At 37.0% G+C, this 19,064-nt stretch overlaps 1 protein-coding gene across 1 annotated transcript in view; it reads right to left on the bottom strand.

The window, feature by feature from the left end:
* CAP2 (cyclase associated actin cytoskeleton regulatory protein 2) overlaps positions 1–19,064 on the bottom strand; it is a 155,940-nt gene that overhangs the window by 83,370 nt on the left and 53,506 nt on the right.

Raw genomic sequence — 19,064 nt, 5'->3', positions numbered from 1 at the left:
TAAATTGTTAAGTTCTGGTTTACTTTTCTTCTGTTTCTGAAGGAGGAGTTTTATTTTCCTGAACCAATCTCACCTCGAAGGACATGACTAAATAATACAGCTTTCTGGGAGAGAAATAGACTAGTTTGTAAGCATAGTGCTCCCTCTAGGATCCTCTCTGAATTTCAATTCACATTCATGGATTTGACCTACAGAAGTAGCTACTATGCTCAGCATGTAGAGGTATACCCTGTGGTATCACCCTTCTAAAACTACCACTAGAGGTAACCCTGTGCATGGTTACTCCTACTACTTTAGTTCATGAGTTTCCACTAGTCTGTTTCCCATTAACAATCAGCCAGTAGACTTAATCAATTTTTTTAGCAAAGGTATTACTTAGATGTCATAAATAAGAGCAATTGGTACAAAATATTCTTCCCCCAAAACTGAGGAGCATTCTCTCACAAATGTACACAGTTCAATGGGAATAGTGGACTCAAATGTAGTGTACAAAAACATGTATAGGATACATATTTTGCAAATGATGACTCCCAACTCCTAGTATTCCAGAGCCTAGAAGTCCTTTCTCTCATTGTAGAGCTACATGAGGCTCTCTTCTCTCATGTCCAATTTCTTGCCTTTCTGTATCCCATGTGTCCTTGGGTGTGCATCTCTGCTTTTAACTGGATGCACTATCTCCTACTCATTTAGTAAATCTGATACAGCCAATTTGGTGGAGAGAGAGAAAGTCTCCTTTCCACCTTGTTGTTCTCTGGTATATCTGAAGGGATTCATCTCCAGAAAATGCCTCAACTCAACTACTAAATGGCTTTTGCCTTTTACCAAAGAGCAACAATGTGGGGAAGGAACTTATACACACACACACACACACACACACACACACACACACACACACACACACACTCCCAAAGGAAATTACTGATTCTTTTTTATTATTAAATTTATAGAATAAAACAAGCATTTCCATAACAAAGTACAATAAAAAGATTATTGCAATGAAATTTGCTATGTAAAACTTGCTATTCATTTCAAATATACAACAAAATTATCCTGCAAATTTATCATGTAAAGCCCTAGAGATGGCTACTATTACACACAAATATATATATATATATATATATATATCATTCTGTACATACTTCTATTTTTCAGTTATTTCTCTGGATGCAGATAGCATTTATCTTCATATATCCTTTATAGTTAATTTAGGTATTTATTATAGTCAAAGTAACCTATTTGTTCAGTCATTATTAAAACAATATTTCTGTTCCTGTATATGATGTCTTGGTTCTATTCATCTCATTCTTCATTATTTCATGCAAGTCTTTCCACATCTTCCAAAGTCATTGAGCTCATCATTTCTTATAGAACAGGAGTATTCCATCACAATCATAAACTACAACTTGCTCAGCCATTCCCCGATTGATGGGTATCCCTAAAATCTCCAGTTCTTTGCCACCACAAAGAGAGCCACTATAAACATTTTAGATTCTATAAGTTCTTTTCCTTTTTTCTTAATTATCTTTGGAAATAGACTTAGTGGTATTGCTGGGTTAAAGCGTATAGGAAGTTTAATAACTCTTTGGGCATAATTCCAGATTGCTTTCCAAAATGGTTGAATCAGTTCACAATTCCACCAACAATGAATGAGTGTCCCAATTTTTCTATATCCCCTCTAACATCTGTCACTTTCCCCTTCTATCATTTTAGCCAATCTACTAGGTGGAAATGATATCTCAAGGTTGTTTTAATTTGCATTTCTTTAATCAATAATGATTTAGAGCATTTTTTCAAATGACTATAAATTGTTTTGATTTCTTCATTAGAAAACTGCTCCTTGGGGCAGCTAGGTGGCGCAGTGGATAGAGCACTGGCCCTGAAGTCAGGAGTACCTGAGTTCAAATCCAGCCTCAGACACTTAACACTTACTAGCTGTGTGACCCTGGGCAAGTCACTTAACCCCAATTGCCTCACTTAAAAAAAAAAAAGAAAAGAAAACTGCTCCTTTAACCATTTATCAATTGGAGAATGACTGTAGTCTTATAGATTCAACAAAAGTTCTTTACATATTTTAGATATGAAACCTTTATCTGATAAACTGTCTATAAATTTTCCCCCCTCCCCAATTTTCTGCTTTCCTTCTGATCTTTGTTACATTCATTTTGTTTGTACAAAATCTTTTTTAATTTAATGCAATTGCAATTATTCATTTTATGCCTAACTTTGCTCTCTCTCCCTCTCTCTCTCTCTCTCTCTCTCTCTCTCTCTCTCTCTCATTTATTCATAAATTGTTCGTCTGTACATAAGTCTGATAAGTAATATGTTCCTGGTTCTTCTAATTTTCTTCTAGGGGATGACTGATTCTTTTAGCTAATCACAAGATTTTTCCTGTGTGGTGTTAGTTGCCTTCATCCAATGGCCAAGGCCCCATAATACTTTCAAACTATTAAAGACCTAGTTAAATCCTGTTGCCGGATTGCAAGAAAATTTCTTAACATTTACTTAATATTTTATGATCAGTTTCTGCATGCTCCAGACCATAGAAATTGAAGTGTGTGTATGAACTCCCTACCTTGCATAAATTGACGGAAAAAAACTCCAAAGAAACCTAAACCCCCAAATCTAAAGTTCTTTTTAGGAATGAATTACCCAAAAGACATTGCATTAAACACTGAACCACAGGCACCATGGCAACAATAACTTGTGATCTCTTAGATTGTGAAGTTAAAATTTTAGTTCAGAAATAGCATTTCTACTTGTCCAAATATTTATTGACAAGTTATGTTCATCATAACGCTTTAAGGTTTACAATTTAGTTACCTCATAATAACCCTGTGAAGTAGGTAGTATCGTTTTTATACTACCTCTTTTAAATATGAGGAAAGTAAAACTCAGAGAGGGAGAGTCAGAGTCCAGACTCAAATTTTAGGGTCCAGTACTTCTTCCTCCATGTCATGTTGAGTTTTGGTCCTTTCAAATTGATTAAAGACTACTAGTATCTTTTTGTGGGGTTGTAGGAAAATTCCTTGACATTTTGTGATTATTTTCTGGACCCTCCTTTTCCCTAACTTATAACTTTTATCCAGTTGAGGGTTAAGCAATTATTTGGTAATTTGCAACAATATAGAGGGACAACTTTATATACTTGCTCTTCTTTAGATTGTTTTTCCCCCTAATAGCAGGACTTGGGGGGAAAGGGGAGGGCCTTTGGTAGGAGTTAATTAATTAGTTAATGATGATAAAAACTTTCACTTTGTCCATGACACAATAGCCTATGTAAGGGTTTTTTCCCCTTGAGGGGCAATGGGGGTTAAGTGACTTGCCCAGGGTCACACAGCTAGTAAGTGTCAAGTGTCCAAGGCCAGATTTGAACTCAGGTCCTCCTGAATTCAGGGCCAGTGCTTTATCCACTGCACCACCTAGCTGCCCCCATGTAAGGTTTTCTTTGCATAATTTTCACACCAGAATCCTGGAATTTTGGGCTTGACTGGCACCATTGAGACCACAGTCAAATAAATTATCTAAGGTCAAGAAATTCTCAACAGAGTTCCTCAGTTATATTTCAAATTACTTCCATTAAATCTCCTGGAAGACTCTATTGGAAACTTTATCCTTTTTTTCTTTTCATTGACTGATTCATCTGTTGCCCATTTCTTTAGAGCCCACTGAATCACCTAATCAGGTAACATCCTATATAGAAGCAACTTTAGTGGACCTGCTGAGTCTGATAATGAGGAAGGGTGAATTTGGTTCACTTGGCTAATTTAAAACATTTTGAAAGGAAATGCCAAACATGCAAGTTTTCCAATAAATAAAAATAACTGAATGGGCTTGCTAAGCTTGTCCATCACAAGACACACATGAGAGTGTGTGTGTACAGGAGGGAGACACCTGGTGAATTTACACTCTTATATACTTGATCTGAAATCCACCAATAATCACTTTAATAACTGGACATCCTCAGTGTTATAATTTCTGCCATTCCTTGATCCTGGAGTAAGGGGGCCAGCAGGAAACAGGTAAAAATAATTTCTTTCAATTAATCTTCTCTCTTAAATTCAGTTTTTAAGATGGAAACTTATCTGAGCTTTGAATAGTCACTGGGACTTTGCATAATTTTGTCAAAAAAGCTAAAAAGGTAAAGTATGATGTGGTCAAGGAAACAAGCAAGACCCAACAGTTATATAAATAATTATAGTATTAACTAATATTTATAAAGTGCTTTTAGGATTGCTTTACCTACATATTACCTTCACAACAATCTTATTAAGTAAGTGCTATTATTATTCCCATATATACCTATGTTATTATTCATTAACTCCCATATTATTCCCATGTACCCTGAGGAAACTGAGGCTGAGAAAAGTTAAGTGTCTTGCCTAGTAAATATCTGAGCTAAGATTAAAATTCAGGTATTTCTGAGGCCAAGTTTTGAACTCTATCTTGAGCGACTTAGTTGTCTCAAAAATCAATTCTCAGTCAATCAATTTACATTTATTAAGCACTTATTATTTGCTAGGAACTGTGCTAGGCACGAAGGATGTAAAGAAAAGCAAAACACAGTTCCTGCCCACAAGAAGCTTACATTCTAACAGCAAAGGCACCATGAAAATAAATAGTACATACATAAAGATACATACAAAATGGATGAAAGCTTTAAAGGAAAGGCTCTAGAAGCTAAGGGTGCAAATAAAAGTCTCTTGAAGATGGTGGCATTTGAACTATGTCATGGAGGAAGGCAGGACAGCCTTAGGAGGTGGAGTGCTGGATGGAAGTCACTAGAGCCACATTGCAGAGTGTGTAGAGAGAAGTAAATTTCAAGATGAATTGAAAGGTAAGAAGGGATCAGGTGATAAAGAGTTTTAAATTCCAAACAGAACATTTGATATTTCATCTTAGAAATGAGAGAGAGAAAGACAGGGAGAGAGAGAGAGAGAGAGAGAGAGAGAGAGAGAGAGGGAGAGAATTAGAGAATCATTCTTTAGGTCTATAAATATTTTTTGTTTTAAATAGCATCCAAAATCTCTGGTTTAGTGACGCCCGAGGCCTTTATTAGCTCACAGAGAGGGGTGGCACAGGAATTAGTCAACTGGGAGCTGAAAGCGTGATTCGAGTCTGAGGGGAAAAACTGGCTGAAGATATTTGAGGGTGCCAAAGACACAAATGGCAATTTTGTGAAGGCTAATTCTTTAATATGCATTATAGTGGCTTTATGGTGTCTAGCTCAGTGCCTTTGAACAAAGTAGGTACTTAATAAATGCTGGATTCAGTTGTATGGAAGGTTACATAGGTACAATGCTACAGGTGGCCAGTATATGAGTCGGTGGGGAAAGAGGCAGTTTCCTCCTCCATAATATTGACAGAAGACACTTCTCCAGTTCTGATTAACATCCCACTGGGCTATGTACTTGGACCTGAGCTTTTTGACAATTTTACCAGTAATCTGGATAAAGACATAAATGGCATACTTATACAATTTGCAGATGACATGACACTGGAAATAAGACCAAATAAATAAGATGAGAAAGTCAGGTTTCCGAAAGATCTTCACAGGAAAAAAAAAACTGGAACAAAGCTAATAAGATGCAACTTAAAGTCTTACATTTGGATTAAAAAATCACCTTCCCCAGGCATAAGATCTGGAAGGCATGACTAGACATCAGTTTATCTGGAAAAGATAAGGGGGTTTTAGTGGATTGAAAGCTTATTATCAGTCAATAGTGTTGGTCAAATCATATCTGAAATGTTGTACTCACATCTGGGTGCCACATTTTAGGAAGGATATTGGGAAGATGGAGTAGTTAGAGGAGGGCATCAAAGATGGCGAAGGGCCTAGAGGTCATGCTATATGAAAATGACATAAAGGAACTGGAGATATTTAGCTTGGAGAAGAGGAGACTTGGTTAGAAGAAGGGGTAATGATGGCTGTCTTCAAGTATCTCAAGAACTGTGATATTGAAAAGAGATTGGACTCGTTATATTTGGCCCAGTGCACACAACTAGGAACAAAGGGCAGAAGTTGTAGAGTGGCACATTTAGGCCTGATTTAGGCCAAAATCTTTAACAACTGGATTTGTCCAAAAGTGACCAAGTGTTCCTCAAGTAGTAGTGAGTTCCTCCTCTTTGGAAACCTTCAAGCAAACACTTTATTGAAGAATACTAATCAGACTATATGTTCTTTGAGGTCCCTTCATCTCTGGAATTCTACAATTCTGTGATACCCATTGGGTGTTTCTGTCAGAATAGACACTGGATAAAAATTATCTAACACTAATTTGGACTAGTTGAAACAGTCTAACTCACTTTTTTTTTTCAATCTGAATTGTATTTTATTTTTTCCAGTTACATGTAAAGATAGTTTTCAACATTTGTTTTCATAAGATTCTTAGTTCCCAATTTTTCTCCTTCCCTTCTTCCTTCCCCCCTCCCTAAGACAGAAAGAAATCTGGTATAGGTTATATATATATATATATATATATATATATATATATATACACACAATCAAATTAAACATTTCCACATTAGTCATGTATGAAAGAAGAATCAGATCAAAAGGGAAAACCTCACAAAGGAAAAAAACAACAACAACAAAAAAAGTAGAAATAGTATGGTTCAATCTGCATTCAGATTCCACAGTTCTTTTTTCTGGATGTCAAGAACATTTTCCATCATGAGTCCTTTGTAAGTGTCTTGGATCACTGTATTGCTGAGAAGAGCTAAGTCTATCACAGTTGATCATCATACAATGTTATTGTTATTGTGTACAATGTTCTCTTGGTTCTGCTCACTTCATTCAGCATCAGTCTACTTAAGTCTTTACAGGTTTTTCTGAAATCTGCTTGCTCATCATTTCTTCAGCACTATTCCATTACATTCATATACCACAACTTGTTTAACCATTCCCCAATTGATGGGCATTCCCTCGATTTCCAATTTTTTGCCAATACAAAGAGAGCTGCTGTAAATATCTTTGTACATGTGGGTCCTTTCCCCTTGTTTATGATCTCTTTGGGATATAGACATAATAGTGGTATTACTGGATCAAAGAGTATGCACAGCCCTATAGCTCTTTGGTTATAGTTACAAATTGCTCTCCAGAATGGATGGATTGGTTCACAACTCCACCAACAATGCATTAGTGTCTAATTAACTTTTATATAATAAGCTGAAGTTACAAAGTGTTTTCCTTACAGCAGCCATGTGAATTGGGTACTGCCAATTGTACAATAACCCCAATTTAAAGATAACAAACTGAGACTTAAAGAGTGTCCATGGTATTGAGCTACTAGACACAGCCTTGGGAGACAAGTCAGTTTGGGTTCCATGTCCTACTGACAAAGAAAAAAAAATCTTCTTCTGACAACTTGCTGAACCTTTTAAAATTGCCCCCTTAATAAGAAATAAATTTCTTTCATTTCTCCATCAATCAAAAAATATTTGTTGATTGCTAGCTTATAAGGTACCTATAGAAACTTATAAGAAAAAAATACATGCCCATGGGAAAAACAGTGAAAACTGAGCTGTGAGGACAATTTAAAAATAACACAGTATGTAATAAAGTGCTAATCCTATAGGTCAGCTCATTATGAACAAAGCACTGATAGCTGACTGTTGAGCTAATCAGTCTATGCCAGAAAAATAAAGATTTCTTATACTTTTCGATAAAGAGAAACTAGAGATAGATTGGTTTATAACCAATTCTGATTCTTTCTGAACAATCAGATTTTATCTGTGGACTTCAAAAGGGTATTCCTTGCAATTCTGTCATCCCTGTTCACCATGACCCAACATGTTCTCTTTCAGTGTATGACAGGGGAATTTTCACAAAGCCTGCAACTCCGTGGGACAGTTGAGTTTATGATGTACTGAGTATACTGCTAATAAAATTGAACCTAAATTTAGAATCTGACTAAGGGAAGGAAGCAATAATATTACACATGCTGGTTATTTTAAAAAAATCTGCTGGCAAAACCTCATTAAACTATAAACACTTAATTTAAAGACACCAGTCCACTCAAATATCAACCATATCATAAGAGGGCTAATTTCAGATTCTGCTTTAAGTGCTCAAGGATGGATCAAAAGGGCAATAATTTTTTATTAGGTAATTTGTTCTATACTAGAACCCCTTGTGCCCTTAACACAGTTTCCTGTAGTTTTAAAAATAATGTTGTCTGACTTAGCAAAGAAGAGAGGTGTGTTTATTTAACAGGGTTAAGCACTTCTGCAGATTGGCAAATGAAGAAGAGGAGGTAGACTGGGAATATGAATGCTAACTACAAGGAACTAATCTTTTTTTTTTTTTTTCCAGGTACCAATAATACATGAGGGCCATCCATTATTATTAGAATTGTTGTCTAGGCAACTGCCAGATCACATGAAGACATCTGATGCACAGGACTGACAGTATAAAACAAAAAATTTCAACAGACTATTTGTGATTTCAATACTTGTAGAGATGTCTCAAATGTATTTTTTCTGAGCTTGAGGAAAAAATAACTCACTTAAAAATATATATATATATATATAATTCCTAAACCCAAAGTGGGAATAAAATGTATCAATCTTTTAAGAAAGAAATGCCTTTGGAGGAATGGTGGAAGGCAATTTTATTATCATTGTTTTTCTAACACAAATAAAAGTATTTACAGAGTCTTGTGACAAAATTTTATATTCCAACCACGCCTAGTGATTGAAAAACATTATTTGCCTCAATCCCAGTCATCTCCCTCACTTCCAACCACACAAATCCATCAGCTAGATCCCTCCCCCTCCCTCAAGAAAACAGAGACCTGCTGTCTGAAAATCTGACATGGCTGTTGGTGTCTAAATGCCTATTAGAATCCGACCTTATCTCTACTTTCCATATAAGACAGGTTATTCTATTTATGAAAATTAACGTGGCTCCCCTGCTCCCATGTGACCACCACACCTTCTGGTCAGTTCTGACCCCAGTAGTAAACATAGAAGATTCTCATTTCGAGACAGAAAATGTCTGTTTCAACAATCCTTTTTCCTTACTATCTTTACTGCTTTTCTAGTACCTTGACCCCAAGATGGTGGTGTCCTTTTGGTCTTCTTCAAGAACAAAATACAACCACCATGGTAATTTCCTATTTTCTGATCCACAAATTCATTTTAAATTCCACCTCATATGTACTTCTTGACTAAAAGATATTTATATATTTAACATCTGTACCAATGGAGGGGCATGGGAGAGTGGTGTAGAGCAGTAGTGTCAAACTTAAGTAGAAACAGGGCCACTAAAACATACTATAAGAATCTCTGCAAGCTACCTATTGATTTTTTTTTTGGTACGAAAATGAGGGTTAAGTGAGTTGCCCAAGGTCACACAGCTAGTAAGTGTCAAGTGTCTGAGGCTGGATTTGAACTCAGGTCCTCCTGAATCCAAGGCTAGTGTTCTATCCACTGTGCCACCTAGCCTCCCCCTACCTATTGATTTAAAAACTAATATTAACACTATCTATGTTTTATTGCATTTTAATTTATTTTATTAAATATTTCCCAATTACATCTTAATCTGATTCTATTGCAGGCTAGCTGACTGGCATAATTTTTGACACCTGAGGTATAGAAAAATCCATGAATTATCACAAATCAATCAATTGATCAATAAACATTTATTTAAATCCTACTATGTGCCACCACTGTTCTGAGTGCTGGGGATACAAAATGAGGGAAAATACAGTGTCTGGCCATGAAGGAACTTACAATCTAATGGGGGAGACAGCATGCATAAAAATAGACAAAACAAGCTATATATAAGATGAATAGGAAATAATGAGCAGAGGGAAGGCATTAGGATTAAGAAGGGATGGGGAAAGTTTTCAGTAAAAGATGGGATTGAGTTGGGACTTAAAGGAATCCAGGGAAGTCAGTAGGTGGAGTTCAGGAGGGAGAGTGTTTCAGGCTTGAGGAACAGACAGAGAAAATGCCTGAACCTGAGAGATGGAGGTTCTCATTCATGGAACAGCCAAATGTCACTAGGGCAAAAATATTTGACTTTGGGATGTATTATTTTTTTACCTTTTAACATTCTGGTATCTAATATTCCTGGGAATTCACAATAATTGAGATGAAATAATGAAGTTGGAAAGATACTTGCTGTTCTCTGTACACCACTTTCTACCTCCTATCTCAATGCCTTTGTACCAGCTCCCACCCTTGCCCACCCTCACTGTGCCTCCAATTACCATGCACTTCTTCCTCATCTCTGGCTCTTAGAATCCATAGCTCCCTTCATATATCACCTCAGTCGTCACCTCTTATATAAACTCTTTTCTGACTCCCTCTTCATTTCCAGTGCTGCCTATACCAATTACTTGGTATTTACTGCTTATATATTTTGTATTTACTTACATGCATCCCTGTTGTTTCCATTGATATAATGTAAGCTCCTTGAGGACAGAGATAGTTGTATTTGTTTTTTTTTTTTTTGGGGGGGGGGTTTGTGGGGCAATGAGGGTTAAGTGACTTGCCCAGGGTCACACACCAGCTAGTAAGTGTCAAGTGTCTGAGGCCAAATTTCAACTCGGGTCCTTCTGAATCCAGGGCTGGTGCTCTATCCACTGCGCCACCTAGCTGCCCTGATTGTTGTATTTGTATCCCCAGCACTCAACATAATGCCTGACACATAGCAGATGCTTGATCAATGCTTGTTTTCTGATCTATAGATTCTGACAATTTCACTTGTGAAATGTTTAGCCGTGTAACTTTCCCATCTTATGTCATTCCCGTTTTGTGCCCCATTTGACGCAGGGAATACTAAATATTACCTATAAGGCCAAAGTGAAGTACCATAGAATCACACAACTGTAGAGATTGAAAGGACATATACCTTGAGGTTTGCACCATAAGAAATGATGTATGAACAATTTCAGAGAAACCTGGAAAGACTTACAAGGATAGATGCAAAGTAAAGTGAGCAGAACCAGGAAAACATTATATACAATAGCAACAACAGTATAAAAAAAAACAGATTTGAAGGAATTTAAAACTCTTAGTTAATTAAATGACAAGTCATGATTGTAGAGGTATCAAACCAATACAACCATACATATCAATAAAATGTAATTGGGAAATATTTAATAAAATTTTAAAAACTACAATAGAATATAGATGAAATTTATATGTGATTTTCTAATTCAATAACCAGCCTGTAGAGAGCCTTATGTAAGGGTTTAGTGGCTCCTAATTTCTATTCATTTGACATGACATTGACATTACCTGTGCCTGAGTCAGAATCCCCCTTTTAAAACAAATTTAAGAGGGTCAGCTAGGTGGTGCAGTGGATAGAGCACCCGCCCTGGAGTCAGGAGTACCTGAGTTCAAATCTGGTCTCAGACACTTAACACTTACTTAGCTGTGTGACCCTGGGCAAGTCACTTAACCCCAATTGCCTCACTAAAAAACAAAACCAAAAAACAACCTAAGAAGAGATCACCAAGGCTCCATTTCATGACCTCCAGTGAGGAGCAGTCTGGACCCTGCTCAGGCCACTTTTGAACAATTCAGATTTTTTATGAAGTTCTCTTTTATATGCTGCCCAGTGCTACTCTACCATGACAGCTTTATCTCACTGTACGATCATTCAGCCAAACTGTTTCACATTCTGTCCCTAACCACACTCTGTGCCAGATCTTCCTGCTGCTATCTCTAAGCATGCTGCTAAATCCAGTGGCCTTTTCTCAGTTCTTCATTCTACTTGACATCTCCAAACCTTCTGACACTTAATCACCTCTTTTTCTCCACAATCTCTCTTCCTTTGCAAAGTACTTTACAAGCATACAGGGCAGCTAGGTGGCACAGTTTATAGAAAGCAGTGACCCTGAATTTGGGAGGACCTGAGTTCAAATTTCATCTTAGACACTTACTAGCTATGAGACCCTGGGAAAGTTACAAACCCAATTTCCTTAAACATCTGAGTCTATCTCCAGTCATCCTGATAAGTATCTTGCCACTGGACCCAAGGGCTCTGGAGGAGAGAGTGAGGTGGTGACCTTGCACAGCCCTCCCTCACTTAAATCCAATTCAGCGCAAGTCATGACATCACCCCAATGTCATGGTCCTCTTCGAGAATGAACAAATAATAACAACAACAACACACAAACAGTAATTATTAATCCTTATAGGTCTTATTTTATATTTATTACTCTTTCTACATTATAATAAACAAACATGTAGTTTATGTTAACAAAATGTTTAATTAACCACAACAGAGCTTGAAAGAAATTTGTCCCAAGCAAATTGTATTGCTATTAATCTTACTGTGCATAAATAAGAATTAACTGTATTTTTGTTGATTAACTTCTTCCCGATATTTTAAGTGGTCTTTAGCAGGTGGGAAAAAAGGATTAAGTGTTTATCCTTAAGGGTAAATCTGAGCTCTGTCTACCTTCTGTAACCTCCCCTACCCAACTTTCCCTCTGCTCTAGGGAAGACAATCTCAACCTTTGTTCTTGGCAAGGTAAGGAATTCAAAGAGGCACTTCTGGGGTTCTACTGTGATTGTGGCTGCTCTGTTCAAACTGAAAAATCTTTGGATAGAAAGCAGAATGATTTCTTAGATAAGCTGGTATCTTCATTTTTGCTCTTAAAGACTATTTCTTGGGGATCGAGACAGTAAAGGAGGTTTATTCAATTAAGAACCTTTCCAGTACGAGTCTCAAAAGCAAACATCAAATTCACTTTTCAAAATTACTTGAATTTAATTAAGTTGCCAGGCTAGCCTGCCAAAGCTGGTTTTACCCGTATTATAGCTAAAATATAAAAAATATGTAATAAAAAGGTAGAAAACAAAATTTGTGGCATTAGCTATCACCAAAGAAAAACTAGAAAAACTTTATAAGAAAGAGTTAAATGCTAAAATTTGACAAACAACAACAGCCGAGGTTTAATTAGGACATGGATATATAGAGAATCTTGCAAAGTTTGAAGGAATGACTTTATCTGAAAAGAGATTTTGAATTAATAATGTATACATTTATTTAACATGCCAAAGATCTGACACATTTAAAAGAGACACTGTTGTCCAAAAATGAATCCAGGAAAGGAATGAATATAGTAATGCTACCTTCCTGTCAGGTCCCAGTTTAAAACATTTCCCTCCACGGCTTCCCTTCCCACCCCATTTTCTGACCTATATTAATGTTAATACAATTACTGGATTGCTGAACAAAGCCTGGCATCTTAATTTACTTAATTTCAAAATTCTATAAGTGAGGAGCAGAAGTATTTGCTATATTTCCCTTCCTTCCTTGTCTTCCAAACAATGCCACTTTGAATTTATTTCAACCTTAAGGGACTTTATACACTGTATTCACTTTCTGGCAAGAGTTATTCCCACTAATTGGCTTGTCCAAGGCCACTCAAGTTAAGTGATGGAAAAAGGAATGAAATTCAATTCTTTGAGTTGTTCACCTCAATTATATATTTACTGACCATTGAGATATGAAATTATCTTTAAAAGTTATTTAGATTACAATATTGTACTTCATTTAGATTATAAATTCCTAGGTGTGTGTGGGAGAATCATGTTTTACAATCATTTTTATCCCCTATACTGTCTTGTGTAACAGGTAGCATATCATAACAGAAAGAACACTGGATTTGTAGTCAGAGGTCCTGGGTTTCTTGTTGCTGTTATTATTATTAATATTATTGGGTGCTTACATGGTGATTTAAAATCTTGTAAAGACCTTGTAAAGAGCTTTACATATGGGGTGTGAAGACTTTAGAGACAACCCAGTATGTTCTCACTTGAACCTTACAACAACCCTGTTAAGTAGATGCTATTAGTCATTTAATAAGCATTTATTAAGCACCTAGTATGTATTAAGAACTGTGATATGCAATGAAAGTTTTATTTTACAGCCAAAGTAACTGAGGTTCAGAGATTAAGTAGCTTGTCCCAGTCACCCAGGTAGCTTACTAGAAGCAGATACAGGATCTGAACCCAGCTCTGCCTGACTCCAAGTCCCTTCTTATTGTTTTGGAGAAGACAGAAACCACATGCCTGAACCCTATCTCCTTCACACCTATCTCTGCCCCATACCGAAGTGTAAAAGGAAAAACAAAATCTTTGTCAGAAATATACATAACTAAACAAAATGAATACTAACATTGGCTGTCTCCAAAAATGCACATCTAATTTTGTATCTTCTACCCATAACCTTTTCATCTGAGGCAGGTTTACTCTCAGTACTCTAGAACAGTGTTGTCAACTCAAATAGAAACAGGAGCAACTAAATCATAAAGATCCCTGCAGGCTGCATATTGAGTTAGAAAACTGCATGCAAGTCTGTGGCAGCTTTTGGTTGTTGCCTGAAGAAAAGGGTAAGGAGACCTAACTGCCTTGGAATGGGGAGAACCAGCAGATAATCAGGTTTTCATATAAGAGATATTAAAAAGTTGACTTTTCATATTTTGTGGAATCTCTGTCTCCAAATTTGATGTCAAGTAGGCTTAGCTATCAAACACATATAATCTGCCCTATGTTTTTTGTTTGTCATAAGTGATGAACTTATTTTCCCTTCAATTCTGCCTATAAATTTATTTCCCTTATTTCCAGTAGAGATGATTATGGTTTAACCCTACATTCTATTGTAGTTTTAAAAATTTTGTTAAATATTTCCCAATTACATTTTAATTAATAGCTGTGCTGGTTTGACACCACTGTTCTATAATTGTAGGTACTCATTTAAGGAACTGGAGTGTCGTAGTCTTTCAAATTTGTTTTTCTTTACACTGTTGTTGCTGTTGGATATATTGGTTTTGTTCACTTTGCTTTGCATCAGTTCATACAAATCTTCCCAGGTTTCTCTGAAATTGTTTCTTTCATAAATTCTTTTCTTTTCTTTTTTTTTTTTTGGGTGGGGCAATGAAGGTTAAGTGACTTACCTAGGGTCACACAGCTAGTGTCAAGTGTCTGAGGTCAGATTTGAACTCAGGTCCTCCTGAATCCAGGGCCAGTACTTTATCCACTGTGCCACCTAGCTGCCCCCATGATTTCTTATGGTACCAATCTCAAGGTACTATAGAAATGTGAGTTATTATTATGTATATGTCAAAAGGTCAGATGCTATCTGCATCCAGAGAAAGAACTCATAGATAGATGTATAGAATGATTTTATACACACACACACACACACACATACATTTGTGTCTAATAGTAGTGTGGCATTAAATTTGGGCCCTACAGTAGCCATCTCTAGGGTAGGTAGGAGGAGAAGAAACAAAGAAATTTACATAATAAATTTATTATATACTTAAAAGGAATAGCACAGTCTTAAACAGATAAGACTCGGCCTAAGAAATATACAAAACATAGCAACCTAGATACACCAAAGTGCAGAAGCAGAAGGAACAATACTTGGGGTATGGGGGTGTAGGATGATGAACAGCTATGATGTTGACAACTTACTGTATTAGAGATCCCTTTCCATGACTTCTCTTTCTCTTATTTCATTCTTTACATTGCTTCTAAGGACTGGGGCCAGTTTCATAAACACTAGTGGTTACTTTGTCCCTTGGTCTTTTCCCTAACAAAACTTGTTAATTCCTAACCTCAAGGCCTTAAGGGTACAAATGGGGCAGCCAGGTGGCACAGTGGAGAAAGCACTGGCCCTCAAGTCAGGAGGACCTGAGTTCAAATCTCACCTCAGATACTTACTAGCTGTGTGACCTTGGGCAAGTCACTTAACCCTAACTGCCTTAAAACATTTGGGGCCATCTTCAGTCATCCTGATATATATTTTGCCACTGGACCCATATGGTTCTGGAGAACATCACTCTGATGTCATAGTCCTCTTTGAAAATGAAGGACAAACAACAGCAACAACAAGAGTACAGATGAACTGTTTGGAGCACAAGTTAACACCAGTCACCACTGTTTTTTCAACATTCCCTGCTATTGTGGAACTCTGTCCTGATCCCCCTTGGCAAATGACTTTTCTCATTTTAGAATTAAAAATTGTAGGCTACATAAATGTTGTTGTGATTGGTCCTTTGTTCCTAAAGAGGACCATGACAATGGGATGATGTCATGACTTACACTGAATTTAAGTGAGGCAAGGCTGTGCAAGGTCCCCAACCTTAGTCTCTCCTTCAGAGACATCTGGGTCCAGTGGCAAAATATATACACAGCTAGTAAGTGTCTGAGGTGAGATTTGAACTCAGGTCCTCTCAACGCCAGGGCCAGTGCTCTATCCACTGTGCCACCTAGCTGTCTTGGAGTCACATGTACTGGCCATATATATATATATATATATATATATATATATATATATATATATATATATATATATATATATATGTATATGTATGTGTGTATGTATGTGTGTGTGTGTGTATATATATATGTATATATATATATATATTAAGGTCTCTCAAATTGTCTGTCATAATTCAAAGTTTCTCCAAAGCTGTCAAATAGAAAGAGATCTTCGTGGGCCAGATATTGACTTAGAAAAACTTGAATTGACATTATCTCTATTATATTACATTTTTATTTATTTTGTTAAAAATTCTCCAATTACATTTTGTTTCGTTTTTGGTGGGGCAATGAGGGTTAAGTGATTTGCCCAGGGTCACACAGCTAGTAGGTGTCAAGTGTCTGAGGCCGGATTTGAACTCAGGTCCTCCTGAATCCAAAGCTGGTGCTTTATCCACTGCACCACCTCGCTGCTCCCCCAGCCATTACATTTTAATCTGGTTCAGGTCCCACTTATGAGTTTTGCCGGCATTAAGTTTGACACCTCCGTATCATACGATACTGTCTACCCATACCTTCAGTTTGGAAGTGCCTAAACTAAAAGTTGTACCCATCCTACCAACTCTTCCTTTTTTGTTTCAGAGAATAAAGTTTCCCTCCTTTGAGTCAAACGTAAATTTTCAATCTGAGCTTTTGGTTCCATCTCTTCCCATCTCTTTCAGGGGTCTAATTGATTGATCTTTCCCAGAACCATAACTAGAATGGGTGACCCATGGTGCCAGCATCCAAGGAGTATATGTCCTCTCCACAGCAATTCTTCAGCCTGCTGCCCTGTGCCATACTGCCTGCCCCTCACATACAGAGACACTGCTCCTGTTCCATCAAACAGCACTGGCTGCTACCCCCAGTGTTGTCTCCCAAGACCTGTCTTCTCTCATGACTAAGCCCCTGTCTTCTGCCTCCCACCTCTTCCCATCCCCCAATCAGTGGTCGAGAAACATTTCGCATCACCTTGATTTTCAATACCATTGGTTTTTTCCAAAATACTTTTTTTTTAAAAAAACAACAACTATCTTTTGAAGGGGAATGGATTTAACTTGAAAATATATTTGACTCATACACAAAATACTTAAAAGCCTACCTCCTTTCTCATGCCTCTTCATGTTAACTGTGTCATAAAAGGAAAAGATAGTTGATTTACAAACACATGCTACACATTTCCTAAATGGTTACAACTTATTTAAATAAAGTTTAAAGGTTTCAGCATCAAACACATTTTTCTTTATGGTTTTCAAGGCTATAGCAAAAAACCCAAAATGAAAAAAACAAGTGGACAAATGGAAGGAAGAATCCTATCCAGTAATATGTAATGTAAATGAGAATGCCTATCTTTTAATATCTATAATATTCATATTTATAATTGTGAATATTTGTATTTAAAATTGAATTTTAAACCTACATGCACCTTTCTAAAAACATGCATAGTGCAGAGTCATAGTCCATACTCCATTTCCCCTTTTCCATCATATTGTCCATTTGTATTGGCTGTCTTTCATGCCTGGAATGCTCTCTCTCACCCTCCTTACTTCGAGTCCTTGGTTCCCTTCAAGACCCAAGTCAAGATACTTTCTATATGAGCTTTTTCCTTGTTCATTATAGCTGCTAATGCCTTCCCCTCAAGGTTAACTTGTATTTACTTTTATGAGTTTTGCATGTAACCTGAGCTCCTAACCAAGCCTGGGGCATTTTATGTGCTGCTGTGGATACAGAGGAAGATGGAATTCCAAACTGGTTGAGAGAATGGTGAATACACACTGGTCATCTGCCTCTATCAGGAATATACTGTGGTGGTTCCAGAACATCTCTGGAGAGAAACACAGAGACTTTCAGGACAGATAGATGGCAAGAGAATCAGCAGACAATTATGGAGGAAGGCTGGTTCCTCCACAAGGAGGAGCTTGCATCCTTAGATGCAAGTGGACCTTTGTAAGTGAGGTTGGGCCCTCTCTCTTCATTTGAGCTGAAATCTCATCTTACTTCTAGCTCATTAATTCTTCCCTATTCTTTGGCATATTCTAATCTGTATAACTTCTCTGATTTCGGTAGGCTGTTAGTTTAAATAAATAGTTTAACTCAATATTTGCTATTGGTGATGGTCTTTTGTGTAACCAGTATTTGGTGGGAAGGAGCTAAGTTAGTGAGTATAAGCTAAGGGCTGCAGTCCCCATTAAGAGTGGCCATGGGGACTGTGGCAAAAGAGGCACACACTAGAGGGCAGCTAGGTGGCACAGTGGATAAAGCACTGGTGCTTGATTCAGGAGTACCTGATTTCAAACCCAGCCTCAGATACTTGACACTTAACTAGCTGTGTGATCCTGGGCAAGTCACTTAATCCTCACTGCCTTGAAAAAAAAAGAAAGAGGCACACACACACACTAGTGCACCATTAGTGAAGCTGTGAGTTGTCCTGTATATTTTGGAAAGCAATTTGAATCAATCAAGTTACCAGATTTTACATAACTTTTAACCCAGCTATACCACTTCTAGGCCCATATCCCAAAGAAATTAAAGAAAGAGAAAAGGGTTCTACCATACAAAAAGATCTTATAGCAATTTCTGTACATGAAGTTACAAATAGGAAACTAAAGTGATGCCCTCCTAGACTGGCTAAACAATATAAATATAATGGAATACTACTGTACCATAAGAAATGGTGAGGTGGATAATTTTGGAGAAAACTGAGAAGACCTTTAGGAACTGATGAAGACTGAAGTGAGCAGATCAAGGAGAATAATTTTTACTATGGCAATAGAAAAAATAAACTTTGAATGACT

The sequence above is a fragment of the Dromiciops gliroides genome, chromosome 1 (assembly GCF_019393635.1).
Source record: "Dromiciops gliroides isolate mDroGli1 chromosome 1, mDroGli1.pri, whole genome shotgun sequence".
Lineage (NCBI taxonomy): Eukaryota > Metazoa > Chordata > Mammalia > Microbiotheria > Microbiotheriidae > Dromiciops > Dromiciops gliroides.
This window is presented reverse-complemented; position numbering and strand designations above follow the sequence as displayed.